This window comes from Petromyzon marinus, chromosome 79 (assembly GCF_048934315.1).
Source record: "Petromyzon marinus isolate PM22_M1 ecotype Great Lakes invasive population chromosome 79, UKy_Petmar_22M1.pri1.0, whole genome shotgun sequence".
In the NCBI taxonomy this organism is placed as follows: Eukaryota; Metazoa; Chordata; class Hyperoartia; order Petromyzontiformes; family Petromyzontidae; genus Petromyzon; species Petromyzon marinus.
The window spans coordinates 24,093,035-24,110,537 of NC_133745.1; the positions used below are offsets into that span (position 1 = coordinate 24,093,035).

General features: G+C 44.5%; 1 long non-coding RNA gene across 1 annotated transcript; it reads right to left on the reverse strand.

The window, feature by feature from the left end:
* Positions 1-11,950: 11,950 nt before the first annotated feature.
* On the reverse strand, positions 11,951-17,155 carry LOC142907485 (uncharacterized). The gene is made up of 2 exons (XR_012931044.1): positions 16,749-17,155; positions 11,951-14,521 (listed from the first exon to the last, which is right to left on the reverse strand). It is a non-coding gene; the product is annotated as an uncharacterized LOC142907485 (long non-coding RNA).
* Positions 17,156-17,503: the final 348 nt, after the last annotated feature.

Here is a 17,503-nt window from a genome sequence, read left to right on the forward strand (position 1 = left end):
TCTGTTCCTTTTCTTGGTGGCGGTGGTGACGGTGGTGGCGGTGGTGGCTTTGGTGTATATTTATAGAGTGTCTTCTCTCTTGACATAACAAGCACAAGGCGGTGACAGAATGGAATGATTTAGATGGCAGGGGTGTACAAAGTTTGAGGAATAAGTGACAGCGATAGACAGTAATGGGATCGGAGAAGAGTAGGGACGAGAAGGAGTGGAGGCTTAAGGGGAGAGAAGAGGTAGAGAATGGGCAATGGAGAGGAGGTGGGGCTTTATGGGAGGAATGGAAGAAGGTTAAGTAGAGGGACCATAAATGAGGTTTGGCACAAAGAGGAGGGACAGAGACAGAAGATTGGGAACAAAGAGGACGAGAGAGGACATGGAAGGAGATGAAAGAGGCAAAATTATGTAGGGCAAGTCCATGGAGAGGTTTAAAGACCAGCGACAGGTATTTTAAAAGACAGCGGTAGTGAACGAGAAGCCATTGGAGTTGAAGGAGGAGAGGCAAAGTGTGAGAATTAAAGGGGAGATTGAAAATAACTCGTGCAGAATAATTTTTTATTTGGTGGAGGGGAATGAGGGCAGATGCGGGGAAATCAAGAAGAAAATTACATTTGTAATTAGAGGTAGCTCTGTTATATCAACTTCTGTGGGTGACTGTCTAATACATATGTGGTTCATAAAGCAGTGCACCAACCACAAATAACTCTGTCCGCATGTGATTTTTTCTCACAATTTAAAGGATTTCAACTGCACGGCAGTGCGTACAGCTATAGACCCCTAAGTCGTATGCGCTGTGCAACTTTTAGGCCTTGTAAATATTCCCACACACATCTTCTTAATGCGATGTTTTTTTCAATTGTAGAGGATTATCATCGTTAAAATGTTTACTCAGGCACGTGTATATGCATAAACACGATTTGATCAAGACTAGTCACACTAGACTTTCGCGACTACAAAGTAGAGCAGTAATGCATGGTGCTGTTTTTGTTTTATTTTAATTACTTAGATTCACTCGGGGAGGGTACATGCGGAGTGTTTTTGTATCTGAACGTGTAAACGTGACTTTACCGTAAAAAAAAAGTATACTATTTTCACTGATACCATTGTGAAATCTATTGTTTCCAGCCTGCATAATTTATATTTGTTGTGATTGGTTTTCTCATCATTTACAGATTTGATTACTGTTACCTTTAGACAACTGTGTATGGGGTCACCATAGTGTAAAGGTCATCTCCATATATGGGGCTGCCAGAGGCATATGGCAAGAGAAAGTATTGATTACCGTCCTGCACTAATGAGTCCTAATTAGACGAAACCGGTCCACAGTTGTCTTTGTCTCACTGCTGCCTGTTGCTGGGACGGCCACGTGTTCTCAACGCTTTGAGTCTGTGGTCTAAACCAGGGGTCCCCAACCCCTGGGCCGCGGACCGGTACCGGTCCGTGGCCTGTTAGGAACCGGGCCGCACAGCAGGAGGCGAGCGGTGGGTGAGCGAGTGAAGCTTCATCTGTATTTACAGCCGCTCCCCATCGCTTGCATTACCGTCTGAGATCCGCCTCCTGTCAGATCAGCGGCGGCATTAGATTCTCATAGGAGCGCGAACCCTACTGTCAACTGCGCATGCCAGGGATCTAGGTTGCGCGCTCCTTATGAGAAGTCGGAATCCGTAACTTATTTTAGTCTGCGCGTGGCCTGCCCATTATTGTATTTACCACTTCCGTCCGCGCCTTTTTCCCGCACTGCGCACTTGTTTCAGTCACAGTTTTGGTATAAAGCCCACAAGCTAACCCTCGCCAAAATGAGCAAAAAAGAAACGTCGCTGGAGAGCTTCTTTGAAAAGGGGGAAAGGCCCAATGATGACCACCCCCCCAGTCCGTGAAAAAAATGTCTTCCACGAAACTGGTCCCTGGTGCCAAAAAGGTTGGGGACCGCCGGTCTAAACGACAACTTGGTCACAAATTCAGTTTTTCTGAGCTGTTGGTCTAGATAAGTTGGAGAGGGTGGGTGCATGCATGCTGCACACCTATGTATGGTTTTTCATCTAAGATGACTCCCTGTCCCTTCAAATGCCGTGAATCCTACACGTGGAGGGTGATGGTGGTAACGATGGTGTGGGTGGTGACGTTGGTTACGGTGGTAATGATGGTGAAAGTGGTGACGGTGGTAACAATGGTGTGGGTGGTGATGATAGTGACGGTGGTGACGATGGTGACGGTGGTGATGGTGGTGACGGTGGTGACAGCGCTGACACTGGGACGCCTGCACGGCGCGACTGCCTCTCAAGGGCAAAGCTGGGCCATGTGGTTTGCGAGGAATGCAATCCCCTTTGCACTTCTAAAGGGCACCCCCAGTGGCAACTTTTTTTTAACAATAAGAGGGCGACTCAGCATTTCACCTGCAAGCGGCTTTGCTCTGTACGTAGGGGTGCTGATTGCTCGATGTAAAATACAATTGAGTAATGTCCGATTATCACGGTTGGCTAAGCACGGTGCAACAGAAGGTCGACATACATACAAGGATCTTATTGCAGCCTCGTAATTCAATAACACACTGATCCACATTCGCGCACTTAGCCACAAACACACGCGCAGTTGAGCACACCCACAGCTAGACGATAACGCGTGCTTCTCTCGTTATCTGCTGTCATCTGGCTCTCGTGATCGCCGGCCTTGCCTCGCCACAGCTGCTGTGGAGTCGCCTTTGTGCAGAATATAAATTACAACGTAGAAACGCATACAGCCCCTGTCTACTGATCTATTTTATCATCTGTAAAACAAGTAATCCTGATTTGTTTACAGATGTTTTACTAACTAAAAGTCTATCCTCCCTTGAGCGGGTGAGTGAGCAGATGGGTGTGGGTGGGTGAACGGATGAATGTGTGGATGGGTGAGCGGGTGAATGTGTGGATGGATGGGTGGGTGAGCAGGTGGGTGTGGGTGGGTGGTGAGTGGGTGGGTGGTGAGTGGGTGGATGAATGGGTGGGTGGTGAGTGGTTGGGTGGATGTGTGAGTGAGTGGGTGAGCGAATGGGTGAGTGGGTGGGTGGTTGAGCAGGTGGCAGGTGTGTGAGTGGGTGGGTGAGTGAGCAGGTGGGTGGTTGAGCACTTGGGTTGGTGAGCGGGTATGGTTGGTGAGTAGGTGGGCGGGTGGGCAGGAGGGTGGTGAGTGAGTGGGTAAGCGATTGGGTGAGTGGATGGGTGGGTAAGCAGATGGTGGGTGTGTGAGTAGGTGAATGAGTGAGTGAGCGGGTGGGTGGACGAGCGGGTGGGTGGGTGGATAAGCAGATGGCAGGTGTGTGAATGGGTGAGTGAGCGGGTGGGTGGGTGAGTGGGTGGGTAGGTGAGCGGGTGGGTTGGTGAGTGGATGGGCGGGTGAGTAGGTGGTTGGTGAGTGTGTGAAGGAATGGGTGGATGGTGAGTGAGTGGTTGAGAGCGTGGGTGAGCGAGTGAGTGGGTGGACGAGTTGGTGGACGAGTGAGTGGTGAGCAAATCGGCGAGCGAGTTGGTGAACCGGTGGTGAGTGGGTGAGCGAGCAAGCGGGTAGGTGTATGAGTGGTGGATGGGTTAGGAGGTGAGCGGCTGGGTGAGCGAGTGGGTGAGCAGGCGGTTTGAGTGGGTGGGTGGTGAAGGGGTAGGTGAATTGCTGGATGGTGAATGGGTAACTGGCTGGTGGGTGAGTGGGAGGGTGAGTGAGTGGGTGAGCGGGTGGGCGAGTTGTGAGCGAGTGGCAGCGCTGCTCGTGAAGCTGTGAGTCTGTGTGAGTCTCTGTTTAAGCCTCCGTGTCTCTGTGCGAGTCTGTGAATCATGAGGTGAGTTTATTTGCGAGTCTTAGCGTGCGTCTTTGTGCGAGTTCACGAGTCTCCGTGTCTCTCTCAGGACCCCCTGGATGCGTTGAGGCAGCTCTGATCGCGTAACTGTGAATCTCTCAAGGCGGAGTTCTCCAGTGGAGAGTCTCGCGTCTTGTCCTGGACTCGCACCCAGGAGTCCTTCGCCCAGGAGCGCCTGGATCTGCTCCACTGCCAGGACCACTGCGTGCATCTCCACGGCAACCGCCGTAGCAATCGCGGCAACCAACATCACCACGATGGTCACCGTAGAGACCGCCATGATTATAGCAACTTCCATCGCCATAGCAGCAACCACCATCACCACAGTAATCACCGTAGTTACCACCATCACTGTCAGCAACCATAGCGTAGCAACCACAATCAGTCTAGCAACAACCACCATCACCACAGCCACCAATATGGCAACGACAACACAGCAATCACCATCAACATAGTTGCAATCACAGCATAGAAACCACATTCACTCTAGCAGCAAACCACCATCACTACAGCAATCATCGTAGTAACCACCGTCACCAAAGCAACCACCATAACTGGAACCCAATAGGAATGAGTCATTATGTTGATGATGTTGACGATGATGTTTTTGTTGCTGCAAGTTGCAAATCAACTTGTTTCCAAAGTCCGTGTCTCCGCGATCTCTCTCCCTGCTATACTAAGGTTTTTAATTTTTGCCCCCCTGATTCTGCTGAAGATTTCCTCTTCATACTTCCTCGTCTCCTTGTTCTCGAGTGCCTCCTCTTCTCATTGTGTTCTGGATGTCCGTTTTAGTTTTAGTCGTAGGTTGCATAGTACCAACCACTGAGGCATGGACAGTCCTAAACATGGGATTGGAAACTGCAAAACAGGGAGTGGCTCTTCTTTTGAATAAAACAATGAATGCGGTGTGGGAAGCTGCGAATCTCAAGTAACGGTGGGCTCACCTCCCCATTATCGGGAGTCAGGTAATGGTGGCTTGGTCACAGGAAGATGCGCTTGAGAGTCTTCCACTCTGGTGGTGGGTGTCCATCTCGGACCCCATTAAAACCGACAGTGGCCTGGTTTCAGCCAGCTGATGAAAGTTGTAATAAATAATTTCATAATCACTTGCAGTTGGGGTTGGCATCGCCCCCTCTCCTACTTATGCCCATCCATCCTTGGTTTAACCAGGCTGGATTGTGAGCTCACATCACGTGAGCTCTTCCGACGGGCAATGCTTGAGTTGACTGGGTCATCTAGCCAACATACCCAGCCACCACATGCTCAAGTAGCTTATGTTGGGGCAGATAGAGGGTTATAAACGGACATCACACAGGCTGGAAAAGAGATGGACTGATGCAGTAAAGGAGAATGTGGAGCCGAGTGTATTTGCTGAAGACGGCGCTCAGGGGAGAGCTGCATTTTGGGGACATGGGTGTTACGAGATAAGAAATAGGCTGAGCCATTGTCCCAAAGAGCACTTGACTCTAGAGCCTGTATGGCTATTAGGGGTTCTTTGTCTTAGCTTTTTGTGTGGAGGAGAGGGAAAGAGTGCTCCTAGCATAGAGAGAGAGAGAATTACAAATATAATGATAATAACAATGTTGTCCATCTATCTACGAAAACATCACCGGCATCCCAAGACTAATTTTTTAAGAAATTCCTGCCCTGGGACGGCTGACCATTTCCATGAAACAGGTGTTTGGCTTTGTGTGGGAGGGAACCAGAGTACCGGGAGAAACTCCACGTTTCACATGAGAGGATAACACAGTTCTGCAACAGATGGAATTCACAGACCCGCTTGCTGTACTGTTGGATAAAGGCCTTCCTACATATTATCTGTAGTAATGCTTTCTTGCTATATTTCACCATTACGCCCATTATGGGTTGGTGAAGCGAGGGGGGCAGGACCGATTCTTCTGTCACTCGACTGATTTCAGGCCATGGGTTTCTAGTGCCGGTGCTCTAAGCACTGCAGCTGCTCCACCCGATATTCCTGTGCAACGTTGCACGTAAGATATTCTATCGCAATGGATTTTCCAGATGAAATATTTTCTAAAATAAAAAATGCAATGCAGGAAAAACAGAAAAACTGCCACGACACGGTGGGCAGGTGTGAGATAGAATGGATTAAAATGATCACGACTGAACACCCATCCCGAGCACACCGTAGTGGTGTTCACTTCATCTGGTGGCGAGATGTTAACGAACACCTTGTGAAAGGCCCAAGGCAGATCCCTGGGTTTGATCTTCCAAGAAGCTCATGGTCCACCCTAAACCGCATCCACTGCACAAACCATGGCAGATGCAGATACCTGATGCACAAATGGAAAATTAAAAACTCTCCAGTGTTCAACTGTGGTCATCCAGAACAGACCAATCAACATACAATGAAGCAATGTCCGATCCACATGACAATGACACACTGCGCTACTCTTGACGTGGTTATCTGGCTTGACCACCTGAATGTGAAATTGTAGTTGTTACTCTGCATCTACATCAGCCATCTGAAAACAGAAGACAAAATGATAGGGGAGGGAGGGGTAGAGAATGGGAAATGGAGAAGCGGTGAGGCTTTAAGAGAGGAACAGAATGAGGTTAAGGAGGGGGACTACTTAATGTGCTGGGGAAGATTATTCCAGTGTAGGTGTGCAGGGAGAAGGATTGAACGCAGGGAGATGGAGGAACAGAGAATATTGGGAACGGAGAGGACGAGAGGGGACATGGAAGGAGATGAGAGGCAAGAGAAGGTGGGGCAAGGCCATAGAGAGATTTGAAGATGAGCATCAGACATTTGAAAAGACAATGGTCGTGAACGGGAAGCCAGTAAAGTTGATGGAGGAGAGGCAAAGTGTGAGAATAAATGGGAGATTGAAAATAACTTGTGGGAAGTCTTTTTTATTTGTTGGAGGGGAGTGAGGGCTGATGCAGGGAGACCAAGACGACGAGAATTGGTGGTCCAGACGGTTAAAAATGAGAAAATGAACTAGCAGTGGGATAATAGTGGGAGGTATTAGTGATATAGTGAACGTGGCAAGTTATTCATTTGGCGGATCTAAATGGTAGTGGGCTGGGTTAGTGGTGGAGTGGGGGCTACGACTGGAGTGGGCAGGGCTAGTGGTGAAGTGGGTTGGACTAATTGAGGAAGTGGGCGGGCCTCGTCGCGGAGTGTGCGGGTCTAGTCGGGAATGGGCATCTCTAGTGGTAGTGTGGGCGGGGCTAGTGGGGGAGTGGCTCTGTGTACGAGTCTGGACGTTTTCGTGAGTGTGTAGATTTGAGTTGATATACGAGCCTCTTTGTGAGTGTGTTTGTCGAAGCGAGACTGTCTGTGTGCCTCTGTGCGAGTCTATGCACATGGCCTGGCACAAGCGTCGTGGTGATGTAACCGCCACTTAGTGGCGAATGGCGGTTGTTATTGAGTCTATGCAACCCTGTACGTCTAGCTCAGTGCGAGTACATTTCGCTGTTTGTCTTTTTGTATCAACATGCGTCTTTATATATCAATGTGAGTCTGTGGATCTCTGTGAGTTTATGGGTCTGTCTGAAACTGAGTGTCAGTGGAAGGCATTTGACTGGTAAGCCCTGTGATATCCACTTTTGTGGGCCACTTTCTAACACAAATGCTTGCACTGCATCATGAGATATCCAAACAGGTTATATTATTAGTCTCGTGACACCATTAGTAGGTCGATGAAAGTATTGGGTACAATATCAAAAATATGCAATAATATTGAAACCTTTAAATGGCAACGCCGCATGAGTAACCAGGAGAGTCCTCTTGTGAGTTACACCGAGTTTGTATTCTCCAGCACGTAGTCCATGCGAGAAGTTTGAATGCTTGACAAGCAAGAGAAGGAAGTGGAGTGAGCCATATGGAAATTTACTAAACCTCCTGCACCAAAAGCTCAATGCGCTGAAACTGAGAGCGCAGGAGTGGGGGTCACTGGGAGTCTCTTCTCTGTTTCCGTGTTTCATCATCACCACCTACAGTCACGGCTACCCCCAGACACAAATACAACACAAATCCCCCATATACAGTACACACACACAAGGAAACCATACACAGATCCCTCATGTAGTCTACACAGGCTGTTGGGGAAAGTGCAGTTAGTGAGCACCTATTCAGGCTGACATGGCACACGAGGGTGTGGTGTGGCCAGTGCCATGCTCGGCCACCTTTGTCTCCGCACTGCTGATGTTTACACACTGCGATGGGTACTCGGTTAAGGCTGAATATACAAATACAAATCTACACCTAATAGCAGAATCTGAATATTTATACTGGAGTAATCCAATGAGTGGAGTCAAGAGAGGACAGGAAATTACAACAACCAATATAAATACACGATGAGAGTGCAAACTATAGTAAAGGTGAACAAATCACTTAAAAATATGGAAACAAAATAAACTCTGTTTTATCATACCAGGTAAGGCCCAGAGCTATTATCTTGTTTTTCAGAAGCGACCTGGCCACATATAGCTCGAGGAAGTGGATTACCACTTGAAAATTTATAGTAGCAAAATAATCTAAACGGATGTTTCTAAATGTGGAGGGAAAAACTGGAGGACCCAGAGAAAATCTCCATGTGTCCACGGAGAGAACTTGAACACTCCACATGTACAGCAGGTATCAGGGTCGGACCCCCAAACTCCTGCATACCAGCCGAGGAAGATAGCATCACACCACCGTGGCGTCACTTAATAATACATAATAGCATGCAAGTTCAAATTACATCAGATCCCAAGCTTTGGAAAGGCAGTAAAACAACAGCAATACACATTTCCAGACCACACCGAGACAATGACAGTCTCCCAATAAAATTGTACATTTTAATTTAATTATTGGTACATTTTCTGGGTTCTTTCGGTAAAGTCACGTAGAATGGAAATAAAAAAATAAAGATAAAACAATAAAATAAAATTCTCCCTCAACGTTTCGGCCACAACACAAGTAGCCTTCTTCAGGTGAAGAAACAGAACTGTCGGGACAACAGCGCTTCAATGAACACTGCTAAGCTTGGCAGCGTCTTTAGGAAAACTACCCATATGGATGCTTACTTAAAACTGGATTCCCACCACCATCCATCCCAGAAGAATTCCCTCATCAAGACTCTATACCATAGAGCCCAATGCATTTCCGACCAGGAACACATTGCCAGTGAACTCGAGCACGTACACCAAGCTCTCAAGGCTAATGGTTACTCCGACTACACAATCCACAAAGCCATCACTCCAACCAAGAAGAAGGATCCTCTTGAGGAGCCATTCAAAACCATCACCTTACCCTACATTGCGGGGGTCACAAAAAAGATCTCCAAAATCCTGAATAAACACAAGATCCAGGTCCGATTCAACACAATACATAAAATCCGTGATCTGGTTCCGTCTGTAAAAGATGTGGTTCCAGACATACAGTACCCGGGCGTCTACAAACTAAGTTGCCTCTGTGGTAGCAGCTACATTGGAGAAACCAAACGACATATCTCAGACCGCATCCGTGAACATAAAGCAGACTTGAAGCACAGTAGGACGAATACCTCAGCCGTGGCAGATCACTGTTATAATTCAGTGGGCTCACATGACATTGACTTCTCCAAGACGGAGGTTCTCTGCAAGCCATCCGGCTACCATGAGAGATTCGTTCATGAGGCCATCCACATATACAAACACAGACAATTTCAACCGAGAAGATGGATTTTGGCTTTGTAACCATTGGAAAGACGTTATAAACCATTTCGGTTCTTGATTGATTGTATTTTACGGTGACTTTCAGACCGCAGTCCATTCGCTGGCACTGCCTCTTAGTACCTTTCACACGACGGTCAATGGTATGGTTTTTAGCATGTTGTATAATAATAAATAGTATAACAGTGTAATGTTTAACATAATTCATAAGGCAATATATAGTATCGTAATTGTATAGTGAATATACAGCAGTGTTGTATAGAGTAGGGTTGGTAGAATAATACATAGTGTAATATTACAAGTCTAATATTTTATAGTCTAAAGTATAGGGTAGTGTATAGTAATGCATTGTATAATTCAATGGTGGGGTTTGTCTATGGCAGTGTATATTACGGTGTATAGTCGTGTAATATATAAAAAAAAGTTTAATTGGAGGCATATCAATATAATGCATAATGTTAGAGCTTACATTGGGCTGTATATACGATATTATACAATGTAGTTTAGATTGGAAGGTTGTAATGTATAGTAGTCTAGTTTATAGCATAGTTGTAATGCAACACAGGATAGAGCAGCGCATCATGGCTGTTTCTCTTTCTCCCCCCTCCTCCGTTCCGAGCATAGATGGACTTGTCCGACTGAACAAAGCTTGTCGCTTTCCGTGGTGCTAACATTGAAAAGAAACCGCTACTTTTTTCGTCATAGAATTGTAATGTATAGTAACTCATTGCTAGTAGCTCAGCTGATTGGATAGTATATTGAGTTTATTGATAATGTTGATGTATACTCTTTAGTTATATTTGATAAAGTCACGTAGGTAAAAATAAAATAACAAAAATCACGACGTTTTGGCCACAACACAAGTGGCCTTCATCAGGTGAGGGACTGGACTGTCCAGAGGACAGCGTTGGAGTGAAGACAGCCAAGCCCAGGTCGCGTCCTTTAAGCTGTGTGGGAGGAAACAAAAGACGCCTTGACAAAGGAATTAGCATAAAATGATGTACTGGACCGGCACGGTTGGGGAGGGGGGGGGGGATTTTACATAATGTTGGTGTGAAGGGAAATAACCTGCTATTAAAGTTTGGGATACCACTACTTGAAAAAATATACTGTACCATTGAAAATTAGTATAATGTTTGGTTTGATTTAGAACATCTTTCCAATGATTGCTTAATTTGAAACCATCCTCTCGGTTGAAATTGTGTCTGTGTTTGTAAATCTGAATTGCCTGGTGGACAAATCTCTGATTAAAACCCGTGGGTTTGCAGAGAACCTTGGTATCGGAGAAAACAATATCGTGATCACCCACAGCGTTGTAAGTGATCAGCTACGACAGAAGAATTTGTTCTGCCGTGTTTCAAATCTGATTTGTGCTCGCGAATTCGGTCAGAGACATGTCGTTTCGTCTCCCCGATATAGCAGTCACCACAGGTGCAGCTCACAGCTTAAAGGACGCGACCTGGGCTTGGCTGTATTCACTCCAACGCTGTCCTCTGGACAGTACGGTCCCTTCACCTGATGAAAGCCACTTGTGTTGTGGCCGAAACGTCGTGATTTTTGTTATTTTATTTTTACCTACGTGACTTTACCGAATAGAACCAGAGTATGGATCCTTGCAGTCACGAAAGCTTCAAATCTAGAATATTGATGTAGTTTATATTTTAGTTTTTTTATCAGTTTACTATTTGGTATTCATTATACAGTGTAGTGCATACCCAGTTACTTTACATTAATAGCTCAACTTATTGAAGAATATATTGAGTACATGTATTATATTGATGTAGTTTATTCTTAGTTCTTTCACATCGGCTTATTGTACGACAGTTGGGTAGTTGCAGTTCTTTAGCGTCAATATACTAAATGCCTCTGTTGATATGTAAACTCTGACTTTAACATAGCTACTTCCATGACCAGTTACATGCTAATCTCCCAGTTACATGCTAATTTCTGACTTTAACACTCTGCTAATCCAACACATTAACACAGCTACATCAATGATAAATTCTTCTGTTGATATGTAAACTCCTTTGTCAAGGCGCTCTGCTCTTCCCACCCAGCTTAAAAGACGCCACCAAGCTTAGCAGTGTTCATTGAAGCGCTGTCGTCCTGACAGTTCTGTTTCTTCACCTGAAGTAGGCTACTTGTGTTGTGGCCGAAACGTCGTGAGAATTTTATTTTATTATGTTTTATTTTATTATTTTTTCCCATTCTACGTGACTTTACCAAAAGAACCAAGAAGATGAATCCCTGCAGTCACAAAAGCTTTAAATCGAAATTTATTGATATTGTTAAGCATTCCGAGGCTGTTGAAGTGCTGTTATTCGGTATATAGATATATGTTGACATAGAAATTTGAAATATCAGGTGTATTTTTTAACCTGTTTTTTTTACCTGGATAGCCTAATTTGCAAGTGTGACCTGACACCAAAAAATAAAACTAATAAATTAGAGCAATGAAGCAAAGAGAAATCAGAGCAAAAACAACTTTAATGCAAGAAATGAACATTCCACAATCATTAAATTTCGATTTAAAGCTTTCGTGACTGCAGGGATTCGTATTCTTGGTTATTTCGGGAAAATTCTCACGACGAAATGTCGTGAGAATTTAAGTTAAATTTTTATTATTTTATTATTTCCCTTCTACGTGACTTTACCGAAAGAACCAAGAATATGAAACAATCATTAATTAAACAAAATAAATCACGTTACAGTTGCAACACAAGCGCCCGTCTTCAGGTGACAATCGCGATAGCCGCGATGTCTGCTGCGAGCAGCACGATGTCTGCAGCAGACACACCAATTGAAAGTTAAAATACATACATTTTAAACAGACATAGGGTGACTATCGAAGTCATACGTAAAGTGGCTAGGATATGTGCATGTTGTGTGATACACACCTCTATGTACGCACCAGTGATGTGCGGTGAGGTCAATGGCTGGGGAGGCACTGGCTAGTGTCAGAGCCAGATTCACCTAGAGGGCGTGGCCTCACGGAGGGGGGCGTGGCCTCACTGAGGGGTGCGTGTTAGACACGTCCCCCTCAGTTATAGCTGCCTCCTCTGGTGCTTTTTCATTGCAATTTCATGACGAGACCAGCGAGCCTAAATATATTTATACACATACGTGAAATAAGTTACCTCGAGTATGGAAGGCGAGGACATGAAATGAAGGGGTCTACAAACATTACACACACGAACATATGCACACACAATTTGTGAAGTAGTGAATGCGAGGTGTGCAAGTCTCACACTAGCTCTTTACATCTGTGCAGTCCAGGCTGAAGCCTCTTCATTTCCTCGGTGCCAATGCCGCAGTCAAACAGGTTGAGTGTCTCCACAGGTTCCTCTCGATGCAGCAGGATCGAGGTGATGGCAGCGCAGTCTGGCAGGGACAGCCTTGTGAATGACAGGTCTATCTCAGTCATGGACCGAGTGGCATCACTCATGGACTTGCGGTCGTGCAGCTCATGCACACAGTGCAGGAGACTGATGAGCCTGTGTTTGTCAACCTTCTGATTTTCCATGTTGTGATTGAGCCACTCGATTATTTCCTTTTGAGAATCTGCAGATGGAGGATCCAAGATACCCTCAAAGAACATCCATGGAGTGCTTGATGCTAGTCCACAAAAAAACCTCTGAAACACATCAAACCTCCCATCTTTGCTGTCCTCAATAGCTTTGATTATGTCACTCACTGGCCGTGTTGAATGTGTCAAATGCATGGCTAGAATTCCTGGATTGTTAAGTGTGAAAACGAATAACAACTCCCTTATTCTTAGTTCTTTCGGTAAAGTCACGTTGAAGGGAAACAACAAAATAATAAAACGTGACTTTACCAAAAGAACTAAGAATATGAATTACTGCAGTCACGAAAGCTTTAAATCAAAACAACTCCCTTGTTTAATGCCCTCACATGTGAACACTTTGTTGATGAATGTACTTCCTAGTTCAGAAGAACTAACAACACACTCTTCTAGATCTTTTTGGCTGAACACCTGGATGTTTTGCTGAACCCCTTTCAGAGCCATATTTGCAAGAGACAATAAAATTTCCTTGGCTCCGTGGCTGCCACGTCCATGGTGTTCTACGAGCCCAAACACGTATTGTGTGAAGAGGTCGGTCATTGATTTGAGGATAATCTCAGAATGATCAGACTTTTGTAAATGTTCCTTCAGTGTAATGGCTGCTATATGACAGAATGAAGGGTTCTGGGACAATGTATTCACTGTTTCATTTTCCTGCAGGAGCTTGAGTACTCTTTCTGCTAGATTCCTATCTTTGTAAAAATTGCGTAAAAATTCTATTTTATCCTCATGGGAAAACCCAGCAATTTCAACAGCTCGATCAACATTCACTCCACTCAGCTGCGCCATGGCAATAGGTCTGGTCGTTATCAAGACCGAGGCCTTGGGCAAGAGGTTTCCATTCACTAGTGCAGCAATGATGCCTTCTACTGTTGCCGTCTTACGTGGATCAGTGCAAGCATTGGCATAGTGAAGGCACTTTCCAAACTCATCCAAACCATCCATAACAAAAAGGGTTCTCTCTTGGTTTGCGTAAACCTCATCCGCTTTTTTTCCCAAACATGAGTGCAGCACAGAAAACAGCTCTGCCAGTGACACCTCTCCAACATCATTTATCTCCCTGAACGTGATGAGCACGATGTGCTCAAAGCGTCGTGCAAACACTCTCTCACCTGATAGCAGGCTGTGCACAATGAATTTGCTCAACATGGTTTTACCGCTGCCTGGAGTCCCAACTACAATAACCAGTCGGGGGTGTGTTTCTTTTCCAATGAGATCAAAGAGATTATTGTAAGTCATCCCTTCTCTCTGTGCTCTCTTCATCAGCTCCTTGTGCTGTTTGCCTCTCGCTAGTAACTCGTGCTGCTTGGTTTCTTAATGGCGGTAGTAGAGAACCAGAATTGGCTTCACCATTCTCTCCAGCAGAAATACTGCAGGTTCTCCAGGTCGTGCGTTGTAGTCTCGTGTTAATGATGTCAGCTTCAGCAAGAATTCTCTGTAATCATCACCAGGGTTATCTAAATGAAACAAATCATTTAAAAACAAATTAGTTTCATTTACACTAAAAAAACATTCCTATAGCAGACAAATATGTTTAAAATAAACTACGTAAAAAAAGCATAGCGAATTCGTTCATCATGGAAAATGTATCGCCATCATGTACATCACAAATTATTGTGTGGACATTTTCCCGATGTGTATTCTACATATCTTAACAAAGATTTACCACCACTTGTCTTGTTTGTTTTGCATGTGAAACAAGATAGTACCACCACATTTGAAATTACGATGTACATCAGCATAATCCCAACCTAATGCTATCAATTTGTGTCTAAAATGCACTGCTGCCTTGTCCTACAATTATTATTTTTTGTTGTTTAGGATGTTGAATTTTACTTTTTATATTTCACTGGTATTGGGGTTGTGTTTCCTTTTCCATTTCAAGCTGGCCTACATCACCTAGCAAGGGGGCTACACTGTGGTTGAGTGCAGTACACCAGGCACGGTCTATAGCAGCAGAGAAGATGAAGTGCTTTCACCTCCACAACAGCCACATGAATTACAGAATTCGTAGCATCCCACGTGTTGCATCGTAGGTTCACTTAAACTTCAAATAATCTGGTTACTGCATCATCAGCAAGCACTGTGGCATCCACTACATTGGGGAGAGTGTCGATTTCCAATAGCAAATTTGCTCAACAACTTCCATCTGCTTTCCAAGTAAACACTGAACCCAGAGGCGCACCACTTGGGCAATGTTGACCATAATAACCGTGATACCTCTGTATCTGATGTTATTTTAATCTCTCGGGAATCATATATTCAGAGTCATTTAATCACGTCGACTTTTTTTCTAAATGAGAGGGATACAAATTTGACGTTTAATCTGGAGTGAATTATAACCAATCCAGTTTCAGTTTCATTTATTTTGTATAGCCCTGTGAGCCATTCGGCTCTTGAATCGGGTGCAACCGCAACAAATAAAAACAGGAAAAAGAAACATCTTAAAGTGACTACGCGCAAACAGAAAAATCCAGGAAAAAACAGCAAAGTCTTCCAGAAAAAGCACTGTATATCAATGCTGTGTGCAAAAATCCCAGTGGGATGCAAGTCAAACAATAACAACCATAAGACAATTTAGATTAAAGTTATCAGTCTAACTCTGTACTACAACAAACAAATATGGCTAAACCAAAACGTTTTCGAAATCACCAAAAGAAAGCTATAAAAGCAATGGAACAGTGATCATAAGAACTGATTGAAATTTTACAATAAACGATATAAATAACATGTACTACCAAACTTTGCAGCCATAGCTGGCTGCATGAGTCACTCCATAACAGCAGGAGTATCAGTAGGAGTGTCAACATTTTTAAAGAGTTAAGAGGATAGAGTAGGTTCCGTTTCATGAGTCAATGGCGATAAAAGGCTGGGTGTCCTTAGAAATAGCAGTGATAGCTAGTCAATATATAAAAAAAATTAGGAGTAAAAAATGTCCACAAAGGAGGAGACATTGTACTGAGAAGAGCAGATAGCCAAGGACGGAGCCATTTGGAACACCATAGAATGGGGGCTTCTGAACGGAAGGCAGTCATTGCTTGGAAAAATAGGGCTCACTTTTAGAGGGTGAAGCAGAAGCAGTGGGGAAGTGTGTGAGAGATGCCTGCATAGCAATGCCGATTCAAGAGGATGGAGTAGAAGCAGCTTCCATAATTTAAGAGAGGTGGTCATTCACCCTGCAGTTTCAACGACATGGCCTTGGTGGAATCCAGATTGTACCAAGTCATGGAGACCATGGCAGCAGATGGGTTTGCTGCCATGGCCAAACATCTTGGGCTTGACACTTGAAAGAGCTTCATAGCTCATTACATTCTTCCAGCTGAAATAAAATGTCTGTGTCTGAAGAGGTGAGAGAAAATCACCATGTTTAAGTCTTTTGCAAGGAAAATGAGGTGTAGGATAGGACAGAAATTCAGGAATGTTGGGGTCCAGTGTGGATGTAATGTTTTGATACTGACACACATTTCCATTATCCATCCATCCTTTCCTCCAAGTTGCTGATTCCTTGTACAGACCCTGCTATGGAATGGAATATTAATGTCCTCCTTCTGAGAGGAATGTTGTCATGCAAGGGTGGTGCAGTTTGCTAATATTAAATGACAATTCATATCAGTTCAAAGCAATTATTTCACTTAAATTTGCCAGAGACATGCAAATGAATATGTGAAGTTTAGCATCACTCACGAGAAGCTGCTCCAGGGATGGCTTTACCCGCAGTTCAGCTCAGATCGACACCCATCACGTTGAGCTGCTGCTCATGCTGTGATATCCACTGATCCAAGAGAGGGATCTCGGATCTCAGCGGCACCAGCACGGCTTCAATGAATCTCATGCACACTTCTTCTCCCTTGCCGAGCACCAGGTCAACCAGGTGCCGTGTTCGCACAATGGGGACTATCTCTGTTTGACAGGAATGGTCAAGCACTTCTGAAGACTTCGCCTGGAGGTATTCCTGCAGTTTCACTTTGTTGGTTCTAATAATCTCATATGCAGGATCATTTGATGCCATCACGACAAATGCATCGAGTCACCTGAAGAAAATGAAAACAAACCACGTGTCACCTGTAAGCATAGTCATGTAATTTTAGCCAGGTAAAAGAAATAATAATTATAAAAATAAAATGTTGCTACTAAATTCTAAGAGGTCTCGGTTAGGTACAATTGTGACTAGCTATTTGAACGTGAATACATTGGGTTATTTAAATTGTAATACAAGCTTAAAATTGTTATTGGAATATATAGAAATACGTAAAATTGCATCGAAACACTTTAGGCATCTCAAAACAATCTTCACTGCAAGCATTTGAACATTCACATGAACACAACACTACGATAAAAAAAGTAAAATGTAAACCTAATTCAAAACACCACACAGTTTTAGCAGATTAAGCAGCTGTGTGACACCACGTGCTCTGCCTCGACCATCGTGATGCCACGCA